Genomic DNA, 12,761 nt, shown 5'->3' on the forward strand with positions numbered 1-12,761 from the left:
TGCTCATTCACATGCTGCTGAACCAAAGATTCCCACTCCTGATGTGTTTTTTGGGGATCGGTCTAAATTCTTGAATTTCAAGAATAATTGTAAATTATTTTTTGCTTTGAAGCCTAACTCGTCGGGGAACTCCGCGCAGCAGGTTAAAATTGTCATCTCTTTGCTGCGCGGCGATCCCCAGGATTGGGCGTTTTCTTTGAAACCTGATGATCCTATTCTGAATAATGTGAACGCATTTTTTCAAGCCTTGGGGTTGTTGTATGATGAACCTAATGCTATTGATCAGGCTGAAAAGACCCTGTTGGCATTAAGCCAGGGTCGGGATTCGGCAGAGTTGTACTGTCAAAAATTCCGAAAGTGGGCGGTCCTTACTACCTGGAATGATGGTGCCTTGGCAGCCCTCTTTCGGAAGGGTTTGTCAGAAACTGTAAAAGATACTATGGTGGAATTTCCTGTTCCCTCTGGACTTGACGATTCTATGGCATTAGCCATTCAGGTGGATTGGCGTTTACGTGAACGCAAAACTACACAAGAGGAGTTGCCACCTTTTGTACAAATGTCTGAACCTATGCAATGTGATAGAGTTTTGTCTAGGGCGCAACGTCAGGAGTTCAGAAGGCGTAATAAGCTGTGTTTTTTTTTGTGGAGATGCCTCGCATATTATTTCTGTCTGCCCTAAATGAGAGAAACGTTGTGCACACACGTTTTCTGTGGGTGGTGTTCAACCTAAGTTTCTTCTGGCAATTACTCTGATCTGCTCCCTGTCCACATTTTCCGTCAAGGCTTTTGTGGATTCAGGAGCAGCTCTGAACCTGATGGACTTGGATTTTGCTAAACGTTGTGGATTTCCTATGACACCTCTGCGGACGCCTATCCCTTTGAGGGGTATTGATGCTACTCCTTTGGCGAAGAATAAACCTCAGTTTTGGACCAAGGTGGTAATGCGGGTCGCCCCAGACCATCAAGAAAATTGCAGATTTTTGGTGTTGCATAATTTGCATGATACCATTGTTCTTGGGTTTCCCTGGTTGCAAATCCATAATCCAGTTCTGGATTGGAAATCTTTGTCTGTGGTGAGTTGGGGTTGTCGGTGTGCCCTTAGTGATGCTCCTGTTTTCTCCACCTCTCCCCAGTCGCATGATGTTCCTGACTATTTGGCTGACTTTTATGATGTATTTAGTGAGAATGAGTCTGCGTCTTTGCCTCCTCATAGGAGTTATGACTGTGCAATTGAGCTGAACCCGGGGTGTAAATTCCCCAAGGGTCGGCTTTTCAATTTATCGGTACCTGAGCACGAGGCTATGCAATCCTATATTAAGGAGGCATTGGAGAAGGGTCATATTAGACCACCATCCTCTTCACCCTTAGGTGCTGGTTTTTTTTTCGTGGCTAAAAAGGATGGTTTATTAAGGCCTTGTATTGACTATCGTGCCCCCAACAAAATTACTGCTAAATATCAGTATCCGTTACCCCTGATTTCTGATCTACTCTCCAGAGTTAAAGGTGCTTGCTGGTTTACCAAGCTTGACCTCAGGGGGGCGTATAATCTTATTCGCATTAAGCATGGGGATGAATGGAAGACGGCGTTTAATACTCCGGAGGGACATTTTGAGTACCTGGTGATGCCTTTTGGGCTCACTAATGCCCCTTCTGTCTTCCAGTGCTTCATGAACGATATTTTTCGAGACTTTGTGGATAAATTTTTGATTATCTATCTGGATGATATTTTGATCTTCTCCAAGAATTGGGACTCTCATGTGGAACATGTTCGGACTGTGTTCCGGATTTTGAGGGAGAATTCCCTGTATGTCAAGGGATCGAAATGCCTTTTTGGGGTACAGAGGATTTCATTTTTGGGATTTATTTTGTCTCCGTCAACTATTGAAATGGACCCGGCCAAGGTACAGGCCATTTATGATTGGGTTCAGCCCACTTCTTTGAAGGCCCTCCAGAAGTTTTTGGGTTTTGCTAATTTTTATCGGAAATTTATAGCTAATTTTTCTGGTATTGCCAAGCCATTGACGGATTTGACTAGGAAGGGTGCTGATGTGCTGAATTGGTCTCCGGAGGCTGTTTCTTCCTTTCAGGAGCTGAAGCGAAGATTCACTTCTGCTCCGGTTTTGCGGCAACCTGATGTCTCACTCCCGTTTCAAGTGAAGGTGGACGCTTCTGAGACTGGTGCAGGAGCGGTGTTGTCCCAAAAAGATCCTGTGACATCTAAAATGAATCCTTGTGCTTTCTTTTCCCGAAAGTTCTCCCCATCCGAACGTAACTATGATGTGGGGAATCGGGAACTGTTGGCCATGAAATGGGCATTTGAGGAGTGGAGACATTGGTTGGAGGGAGCCAAACACCAAGTCGTCGTCCTTACTGACCACAAGAATTTGATTTACCTGGAGTCGGCCAAGCGCTTGAATCCTAGACAGGCTAGGTGGGCCTTGTTTTTCACACATTTTGATTTTGTGGTGTCTTTTCTTCCGGGCACTAAGAATGTCAAAGCTGACGCTCTCTCTAGGAGTTTCCTTGCTGATTCTCCTGTTGTGACTAAGCCTGCTACCATCTTAGGCGAGGGAGTAGTTCTTTCTGCCATCTCGCCCGATTTGAGACGTGCTCTGGAAGAGTTTCAAGAGGACAAACCTGAGCGTTGTCCCAGTGGAAAGTTGTATGTTCCTGACCAGTGGAGGAAGAGAGTGATGTCTGAAGTTCATTGCTCTGCATTGGCTGGTCATACAGGTATTTTTGGTACTAGAGATCTGGTGAGTCGGTCTTTTTGGTGGCCCGCCTTGTCTCATGATGTCAGGAATTTTGTGCAGTCCTGTGGGACTTGCTCCCGGTCTAAACCTTGTTCTCGCTCTAGTGACTTGTTGATGCATTTGCCGGTGCCCAGGAGGCCATGGACCCATATTTCAATGGATTTTATCTCTGATATGCCTGTCTCTCAGAGAATGACTGTTATTTGGGTGATTTGTGATAGATTCTCTAAGATGGTCCATCTTGTACCACTCCCTAAGTTGCCATCTTCCTCTGAGTTGGTGCCCTTGTTTTTGCAACAGGTGGTTCGCTTGCACAGGATTCCTGAGAACATTGTATCTGACAGAGGAGTTCAGTTTGTGTCTAGATTTTGGAGGACTTTCTGTTCCAAGCTGGGAATTCAGATGTCCTTCTCCTCTGCGTTTCACCCTCAGACCAATGGGCAGACGGAGAGAACAAACCAGACTTTGGAGTTGTATTTGAGATGTTTTATTTCTGCCGATCAGGATGATTGGGTTTCATTTTTGCCCTTGGCCGAATTTGCTTTAAATAATAGAGCTAGTTCTGCCACTTTGATGTCACCATTTTTTTGTAACTTTGGTTTTCACCCTCGATTTTCTTCAGGGCAGGTGGAGCCTTCTGCCTGCCCAGGTGTTGACACTGTGGTCGAGAGAATGCACCAGATCTGGGACCAAGTAGTGGATAGGTTATCTCTCTCCCAGGAAAAGGCCCAGCGGTTTTCCAACCGGCGTAGGACCGTTGGTCCCCAGTTTAAGGTGGGTGATATGGTTTGGTTGTCATCAAAAAATATCGCTATGAAGGTGGCTTCTCCTAAGTTTAAGCCTAGATTTATTGGACCTTACAATATTTTGGAGATTATTAATCCGGTCTCTTTTCGGTTGGCTCTTCCTGTCACATTTAAAATTCATAATGTGTTTCATAAGTCCTTGTTGAAGAGGTTTGTTGAACCAGTAGTTCCTGTGGTGGCACCTCCTGACCCTATATTGGTTGAAGGTAACATGGAATATGAGGTAGAGAAGATACTGGATTCCCGGCTGGCTAGACGGAGACTCCAGTATTTGGTTAAGTGGAAGGGTTATGGTCAGGAGGATAATTCCTGGGTCTCTGCCTCTGATATTCATGCCGAAAGATTGGTGCGTGCCTTTCATCGGGCTCACCCGGATCGCCCTGGTGGCATGGATGAGGGTTCGGTGACCCCTCCTCAAGGGGGAGGTACTGTTGTGAGTTCATTTTTCCCTTCACCATTGAGGTCTGATGAACTCCCTCCTCTGGTGAAGGAAGGTGGTGAGGCTGATTACCAAACACCTGGGCAGCTAGATGATGACAGGGTGGCTGGAATTGAGGACTGGATATAAGGTTGCCGACGCCCTTCTTCCTGGCTGGTGATTTTCCTGCTGGATTCTTGGAGACCAGTCTGATTCCTGCATCTCAAAGCTAAGTTTTTCTGCTCTGCTTTGTAATCTTCAGTTTTGTTTTGCCTTGTTTTTTGGGAGTTCTGCCATCCCCGGCCGGGGGTGAGCTGAATTCCATTTTTGTCTCTGATCTGTTGATCTTTTGCTCTGTCTTCAGAATATACCTGAGTGCTGATATAGTCTTTTGAAGCCTAGCGACTTCAGGGCCTGTTTTTCCTATCAGTACGTTGGCTCATTTTGATAGGGTTTTTGCGGATGGCAGACAGCAGCTTTCCTATCCTGTCCTATGTAGTTAGCTTGGGCCCCATCATTTGCTCAACCTATCTTTCTATCTGTGTTAGTGTTTTCATCTTGCTTCACTGTCATTATATGTTGGGGGCTGCCTATTGCTTTGGGGTCTGCTCTGGGGCAGTTTAGTTTTTCCCCTTTCTGTCTTTAGGCTATATAGTTCTCCAGCTGTGATCGAGGGGTCTAGGGCACCGTAGGAACCCCCCACGGCTACTGCTAGTTGTTGTGGATAGGTCCAGGGGTCTGCAATCCGATAGCTGCCAACCTCTCTGGTTTTCCTGGACTTAGCTGGTATTTTGTTTTTTCCTCCTTCGGTGACTCATCATAACACTTTACCATCTCAAATATAATTTATTAGAACTTGCAATTTATTTACCTATTTAGAATCATATATTATATTTCTTCTTAGTCCCTTTTTAGAGGATAATTGGTGATTACTGGGCATTATTGTGGGCTAAAGAAATGTGTAATTAATCTTTACTTTATTGTGTATGTTACAGGGCGGTATACTATATATTAATTATTAATGTCAGGCTTGACTATCTGGTCTCACAGTGGATGCTGGCGGCGCGATGCAGTGATGTCAATGCAACGGTGACGTCCCCTGGATGTACCAGCCTCTGGCAGATTCTGGATAGGATATTTAAGATGCTGACCATTCCGCACTCCTCCAAAATCATGCAAGAGAATCACAGAGTTCAGAAGAGTTGCATACTTTATTCAGGGCTATAAAACTATGCATTTCGTGGACGTCCTATCCACTTCCTCAGGTACATAGCCAATCGAGGGCATCCACGAAATGCATAGTTTTATAGCCCTGAATAAAGTATACAACTCTTCTGAACTCTGTGATTCTCTTGCTTGATTTTGGGGGAGCACAAAATTGTCAGCATCTTGAATATCCTGTCCAGAGTTTCTTGAAGGTCCTTCACGGGTCAGGTGCCATCTGCAGCTCTCCTATCATACTTACCATATATGTTGTGCATACTCACAATGTGTAAAGGTGAGAATTTTACCTTACAGTAAATTAATTGTTAATTTGTTATCTGTGCAATTGCGCCCCTCTCTTTACCGTTTCTAGCCTTTGGCAGAAGGCAGATAGTAGAGAAGCCTGCTGAAGTAAGTGATGGAGCCTGCGGCTGTGTGCTCAATCACAACTGTTAATAGTATTGGTGTCCTTATATGCCAGAATTGCCAGATGGCCTACTACTGTGTGCTGTTAAGAGGCATCCTGTGTAGCAGAAGGTCCTTTAACCCCTTTCTGACATCAGATGTACTATCCCGTCCACAGTACCCGGGCCCGCATGACTGGGGATGGTATAGTACGTCTAAGTGATTAGCGGCACCCCCAGGGGGGAGTGCCGCTGATTGCGGCCGGGTGTCAGCTGATTATCACAGCTGAAACCAGGCACTATGTGTCAGGGGCGGTCATGTAATGCCCCTGACACATTAACCCCTGGCACACTGTGATCAAACATGATCGCAGTGTACCGGGGGGCATAAGAAAGCATCGGGCATGGAGGGGCTCCCTGCATGCTTCCCTGAGACCCCCGGAGCAGCGCGATGTGCTGCGCTGCTCCGAGGGTCTCCTTCCCCGCAGGCCCCCTGATCCAAGATGGCCGTGGGGGCCTTCGGGGGCCTGCAGGGAGGCGTCTTTCTCAGTGCCTGCTGAGAGCAGGCTCTGAGAAAGCCTTCAGCAGCGCCTGTCAGATCGCTGATCTGACACAGCGCTGTGCAAAGTGTCAGATCAGCGATCTGACACTAGACAGTGATGTCCCCCCTGGGACAATAAAATGAAGTAAAAAAAAACGTGTAAAAATAACTTATGAAAAATTCCTAAATAGAAAAAAAAAAATTCTCTAATAAATTCAATTTTTGGAAATAAAAGCAAAACAAACAATAAAATTATACATATTTAGTATTGCCACCTCCGTAACGACCCGCCCTATAAAACTGTCCCACTAGTTAACCCCTTTAGTGAACCCATTAAAAAAAAAAAATAAAAAACAAAGCAAAAAACAATGCTTTATCATCATACCGCCGAACAAAAAGGGCAATAACGCGCAATCAAAAAAAGGATATAAATAACCATGGTACCCCAAAAAAGTCATCTTGGTCTGCAAAAAACGAGCAACCATACAGCATCATCAGCAAAAAAATAAAAAAGTTATAGCTCACAGAATAAAGCGATGTAAAAATAATTGTATTTTATATAAAATAATTTTTATTGCATAAAAGTGCCAAAACATAAAAAAGACATAAATGAGGTGTTGCTGTAATCGTACTGACCCGAAGAATAAAACCGCTTTATCAATTTTACCACACGCGGAACAGCGTAAATGCACCCCCCCAAAGAAGTTCATGAAATGCTGTTTTTTGTTCATTTTGTGTCACAAAAATTGGAATAAAAAGCGATCAAAAAATGTCACGTGCCCAAAAATGGTGCCAATAAAAACGACAACTCGTCCCACAAAAATAAGACCTCAAATGACTCGGTAGGTCAAAATATGGAAAAATTATAGCTCTCAAAATGTGGTTATGCAAAAACTATTTTTACAATAAAAAGCATCTTTTAGCGTGTGACAGCTGTCAAACATAAAAACCCACCATAATTAGTAAATCAACCCCCCCTTTATCACCCCCTAAGTTAGGGAAAATAATAAAATTAAAAATATATATATATTTATTTCCATTTTCCCACTAGTGCTAGGGCTAGAGCTGAGATTATGGTTAGGGGTGTGTTGGAGTTAGGGTTGGAGTTATAATTAAGGGGTTTCCACTGTTTAGGCACATCAGGGGCTCTCCAAACGAAACATGGCGTCTGGTCTCAATTCCAGCCATTTCTGCGTTGAAAAAGTCAAACGGTGCTCCTTCCCTTCTAAGTTCTGCCACGAGCCCAAACAGTGGTTTACCCCTACATATGGGGTATTAGCCTACGAGAACAAATTACACAACAACTTTTGGGGTCCAATTTCTCCTGTTACCCTTGGGGAAATAAAAAATTGAGGCAAAAATATCATGACTTTATTTTTACAGCTCTACGTATAAACTTCTGTAAGGCCCTTGGGGGTTCAACGTGCTCACCACTACAGTTGAGCGAAAGGGGTTGGTCAAATTCATAAGTCGCCGACTTTCGCTACAGTCAGGTTTCGCCGATCGAAACCCGACCATAGCGTGAGGTCGGCCATGAGGTCACCGACCCGCGTGCCAAAGTTGCGTGTGTCCCATAGTGCTTCCAGTGCCTTTTCTCAGCCAGTCATCAAGGACGCACACTGTGGGCAACTCGATGACATTGGCAGCGGCCACCACCATCTTAGAGAAGGGCATTCGTGTGATTGGCTTGCTCTGTGTGGCGTCACAGTGGCTATAAAAGCCCTTACCGCCGATCGCCATTTTACTTCTGCCGATCTTAGCATAGGGAGAGGTTGCTGCAGCTGATTCTCAATAGGGACAGCGTTAGGCAACAAAGAAAAAAAACTGTGCTTCTTCTGATAGTGATTTCGACTGTACAGTTAGTGTGCAGTGACAGGGGAGGATTTTTGTGTGTGCAGCAGCGCTGTTGGTTATTAGGCTGCCTTATAAGGCTGATAGCTGCATTGCTGTGTGCACACTGCTGTGGAGACTGATTTTTTAAAAGCAAAAAAATTTTTATTCTGATTTTCTGCACAGTTACAGAGCGTTCATTTTTTCACACACCGTATAGAGGTGTGGTCTCCTCACACACTACCGTGTACCAGCTGGTATCACGGACATATACATGCTACCTGTGTGTGAGTCCGTAAAAAAATAGACGGAGATTTTAAATTTTCCATACGTACACCGTATAAAGCTGTCCGCTTCTCAAACAGTATCATATATCTGCTGTTTGTATAGAGGTCAAATGTATACAGAGACAGCGTGTGTGTGTGACTCCGTAAAAAAATAGACGGAGATCTAAAATTTTTCCATACATACACCGTATAGAGCTATCTGCTTGTCAAACAGTATCGTATATCTGCTGTTTGGATTACGGTCAAATCTATACAGAGACAGCGCGTGTCTGTGACTCCATAAAAAAATAGACAGAGATTTAAAAGAGCTGTCCGCTTGTCAAACAGTATTGTATATCTGCTGTTTGATTGCGGTCAAATCTATACAGAGACAGCGTGTGTGTGTGACTCCTTTAAAAAAAAAATAGACGGAGATTTAACATTTTCCATACATACACCGTATACAGCTGTCCGCTTGTCAAACAGTATCGTATATCTGCTGTCTGATAACGGTCAAATCTATACAGAGACAGTGTGTGTGTGTGACTCCGTAAAAAAATAGATGGAGATTTAACATTTTCCATACATACACCATATACAGCTGTCTGCTTCTCAAACAGTATCGTATATCTGCTGTTTGGTTACGGTCAAATCTACACAGAGACAGCGTATGTATGTGAGACTCCGTAAATACATATATGGACATTTCCATTTTTCCATAAACTGTATAGAGCTGTCCGCTTGTCAAACAGTATCGTATATCTGCTGTTTGATAACGGTCAAATCTATACAGAGACAGCGTGTGTGTGACTCCATAAAAAGATAGACGGAGATTTTCATTTTTCCATACATACACAGTATAGAGCTGTCCACTTCTGATACAGTACCGTATATCTGCTGTTTAGATTATGGTAAAATTCATACTGAGACAGCGTCTGTGTGTGACTACAGAAAAAAATAGAAGGAAATTTAAAATTTTCCATACTTACACCGTATAGAGCTGTACTCTCCTCACACACTACCGTGTACCGGCTGGTATCATGGACAAATACATGCTATCTGTGTTTGACTCTGTTAAAAAAACAGACGGAGATTTAAAATTTTCCATATATACACCATATACAGCTGTCCGCTTCTCAAACAGTATCATATATCTGCTGTTTGGATTACGGTCCAATCTATACAGAGACAGCGCGCGTGTGTGAGTCCGTAAATACATACATGGACATTTCCATTTTTTTATACACCGTATAGAACTGTCCGCTTCTCTAACAGTATCGTATATCTGCTGTTGACCCAAAAAATAGACGGAGATTTAACATTTTCCATACATACATTGTATAGAGCTGTCCACTTCTCAAACAGTATCGTATATCTGGTGTTTGTCTCACGGTCAAATCTATACAGAGATAGCGTGTGTGTGTGACTCCGTAAAAAAATAGAAGGAAATTTAAAATTTTCCATACTTACACCGTATAGAGCTGAACTCTCCTCACACACTACCATGTACCGGCTGGTATCACGGACAAATACATGCTATCTGGGTGTGACTCCGTAAAAAGTAGATGGAGATTTTCATTTTTCCATGCATACACCGTATAGAGCGGTCCGCTTCTGATACAGTACCATATATCTGCTGGTTGGATTATGGTCAAATACATACTGGGAGAGCATCTGTGACTAAGGAAATATATACAGAGATTTAAATTTTTACCTACACCTTATACAGCTGTACGCTCCTCATACAGTACCATATATCTGCTGGTATTTTTGTTACATTTTCACAAACATGAGGAAGTATGGTGGAAGAGGCCACGAACGTGGGCGGGGGGGCAGCTGGTACTGATGGTGGTGGTGGTGCATCTGCTGGTTATGCCAAAAGCACAATAGCAGCTAAGGCAGGAGGTGTTGAGACTGCGTCAGCGGCTGGCACAAGAAGTCCTGTAAGGTTCCCTTTTCTGGGAGTAGGAAAACCACTTTTAAAGCCGGAGCATCAGGAACAGGTTTTGGCTTACATTGCCGAAACAGCCACCAGCTCTGTTGCCTCCTCTTCTAAATTTTCAAAACCTGCAAGCACTGAGTCGTCAGTGCAGGGTTCTGGTCAGGAAAAACATCTTTCCTTGTGTCCTTCACCCCCACCAAAAGTGAAGGATGCGGCCGCCCACACTTCAGATTACTCCATGGAGCTCATTTCGCATACCATGCCTGGGTTATCCAGTCAAATCCTGAATTCCCCAGTCCAAGATGAATCTGACATGGAGTGCACTGATGCACAGCCACTGCTAGATGATTCTGCTGGTACATTGACCCACAGCACTACATTGCCCTCGCAGCCTACTAAGCCAGAATCTGACCCTGATGAAACTCAGCTGCCCCTTCCCGCATACTATACCACCTTACACGGTGACACAGAGGAAGGTGCAGATGAAATTGAAGAGGAGGTGATGGATGACCCAGTTGTTGACCCAGATTGGCATCCATTTGGGGAAGAGGGTGCCGCTGGCAATAGCTCAGATGAGGAGAAGGATCCACAGCAGGCATCGACATCGCAGCAGCGGTTATCTGGCAGGCCCGTAGCTGTCCAAAAACGTGGAGCAAAAACCAAAAGAGGTGCAGGACAGCTTGGCCACACGGTCAAATTAGCACAGTGTGCAAGCCCTGAAAATTTATACCATAGTAGGAAGAGTGCAGTGTGGCACTTCTTTGTCCAAAATCCTACTGATGAGGCAAAGGTTATCTGTAAGAAGTGCGGAAGGACTTTTAGCTGAGGTAAAAATCTCAGAAATTTGAATACCAGTTGCATGCTTAGACATTTAACCACCATGGACTTGCAAGCGTGGATGGACTACAAAACCTCAGGTACCACATGTGCACCTACTCCAACTGAAGGTAGCCAGCAATGCTCCATCGCTTCCCCCACTGTAAGACCACCGCCACCGGTAAGCACACCACCAGCAATAAATGTTGAGGTGTCATCGCAAGCCCAATGCAGTCAGAGAATCACAATTGTTTTGCAACGAAAAACTGAATCTAGGCCATCACCACCAACACCATCACCATCACCAACCCCCTCTCAGTCCATCTGGTCCACTGCTAGTTCCCCCATATGCAGCTCTCAAGTTCAGCTCACCCTACCAGACACTCTGAGTAGGACAAGAAAGTACTCATCCTCTCATCCGCGTACACTGGCTTTGAATGCCTACATTGCCAAACTGATCTCATTAGAGATGATGCCCTTCCGTTTGGTTGAAAGCGAAGCATACCGAGAGCTCATGGCCTATGCTGTCCCACGCTCTGACCTACCCAGTCGGCACTTCTTTTCTCGAAAAGCAATCCCTGCCCTCCACCTGCATGTGAAAAACCGCATTGTACACCCACTGATGAAGGAGCATTCATCCGAAACGTACATAGGGGTTGCAGGCAGGTCCCTTGCTATTAGACTCTAACTACCTCTACTTCAGGTAATCTACCTCTTTTTGTACTGCTATGACTCAATTAATGTATGTATGAGCGTGAATCATATATCACATTCATCTTTATGGGCAACGATGCCTTTCAGGCCATTTGGTTACCTATATTCACCAAATTGCCCAATCCAGTTTTCAACACCCCATACTGGAGAATGTACCACACAACAACTATTATCACCTTTTGTGGTAACCTTAATTTCTTGCTTTATAAGAAGGTCCCACACAATGGTACATTAAAAAATAATCTTTATTTATAAACAGTACACATTACAATCATTAAAAAGAAGGTGCTAGACCAGTATAAGAGACAGCACAAAAATCATAGGAGCACCACATAACAGTATACTTTTCCTGGAGACAAAACAAATAGGGCCATGTATACAAAATATCACAGGGAAGGGCCACCGTAATTTACTTCCTCCATACCCATAGCCCGATTATCCTCAGATATGTCAAGCAATATAGGAACGTGTCCCCCTCTAATGTTCCCAACATGTGCAGCCAAAACTATATTTAAATGGGTTAGCCCCCTGCTTTTGGACACACCTCCTTGATGAAGCATTGCGAAACACGCGTCGGGGCATGAGGGACTCTCCAGGAAGCACCATCAGTCTACGGTATGTCATAGTAGTTTTTCCACATGTGTTCATTATGTTTCATACCGTCTATTAAATTGGGACAATTACAGGGGATTACTGAACAGTTTTGGCTGCACATGTTGGGAACATTAGCGGGGGACACGTTCCTATATTGCTGGACATATCTGAGGATAGTCGGTTTATGGGTATGGAGGAAGTAAATTACGGTGGCCCTTCCCTGTGATATTTTGTATACATGGCCCTAATTGTTTTGTCTCCAGGAAAAGTATACTGTTATGTGGTGCTCCTATGGTTTTTGTACTGTCTCTTATACTGGTCTAGCACCTTCTTTTAATGATTGTAATATGTACTGTTTATAAATAAAGATTATTTTTTAATGTACCATTGTGTGGGACCTTCTTATAAAGCAAGAAATTAAGGTTACCACAAAAGGTGATAAGTGATAACATTTGGTTACCTATGTCTGATGAT

Source organism: Dendrobates tinctorius, unplaced genomic scaffold, assembly GCF_039654945.1.
Source record: "Dendrobates tinctorius isolate UK_male_01 unplaced genomic scaffold, ASM3965494v1 ptg000150l, whole genome shotgun sequence".
Lineage (NCBI taxonomy): Eukaryota > Metazoa > Chordata > Amphibia > Anura > Dendrobatidae > Dendrobates > Dendrobates tinctorius.